Genomic DNA, 1219 nt, shown 5'->3' on the forward strand with positions numbered 1-1219 from the left:
AAAAAAAAAAAAAAAAAAGGAAATAAATAAATAAAATAATAGTACCCACTTCACAAGGTGGTTTGAGGATTACAGTAGTTAATATTTACAAGCTACTTAAAATAGTGTCTGGTACATAGTAAGCATTATACACATGTTTAATAAAAAGTAAAATTATTATATTATTTTATTCTATGATATAGTGTCATGAATTAGTTAAATATTGCGAATAAAATATTGTACAAATGAAAATATGGCAATTTAAAATTTCTAAAAAGTTATTTATATTATTTTTTTTTTGAGACAGAGTCCCGCTCTGTCGCCCAAGCTGGAGTGCAGTGGCGCGATCTCAGCTCTCTGCTACCTCCACCTCTTGGGTTCAAGTGATTCTCTTGCCTCAGCCTCCCGAGTAGCTGGGATTAGAGGCACATACCACCACGCCTGGCTAATTTTTTTGTATTTTTAGTAAAGACAAGTTTTCTCCATGTTGGCCAGTCTGGTCTCAAATTCCTGACCTCAGGTGATCTGCCCACCTTGGCCCCCCAAAGTGCTGGGATTACAGGCATGAGCCACAATGCCTGGCCTTTATTATTATTATTATTATTTTTTGAGATGGAGTCCCACTCTTGTTGACCAGGCTGGAATACAATGGCATGATCTCAGCTCACTGCAACCTCCGCCTCCCAGGTTCAAGTGATTCTCCTACCTCAGCCTCCCAAGTAGCTAGGATTACAGGTATGCACCACCACGTGTGGCTAATTTTTTTGTATTTTTAGCAGAGACAGGGTTTCTCCATGTTGGTCAGGCTGGTCTCAAACTCTTGACCTCAGATAATCTGCCCACCTCAGCCTCCCAAAGTGCTGGGATTACAGGCGTTAGCCACTGTGCCCAGCTGTCCAGCCTTTATTTATATTATTAAAAAAAAAAAAAAGGTAGAGACAGAGTCTCACTGCATTGCCCAGGATGGTCTCCAACTCCTGGGCTCAAGCAGTCCTTCTGCCTCAGCCTCCCAAAGTGGTGGGATTACAGGCATGAGCCACCACGCCCAGCCAATTTAAAAGTTTTTAAAAAGTTTACCTTGGAGGCCAGGCACGGTGGCTTATACCTGTACTCTCAGTCCTTTGGGAGGCTGAGGTGGGAGGATAGCTTGAGTCCAGGAGTTGGAGTAGCTGGGACTATAGGCATGCACCACCCCATGGTGTATGCCTATAGTCCCAGCTACTCCAACATGGCAAAACCC

Source organism: Cebus imitator, unplaced genomic scaffold (assembly GCF_001604975.1).
Source record: "Cebus imitator isolate Cc_AM_T3 unplaced genomic scaffold, Cebus_imitator-1.0 Scaffold69, whole genome shotgun sequence".
Lineage (NCBI taxonomy): Eukaryota > Metazoa > Chordata > Mammalia > Primates > Cebidae > Cebus > Cebus imitator.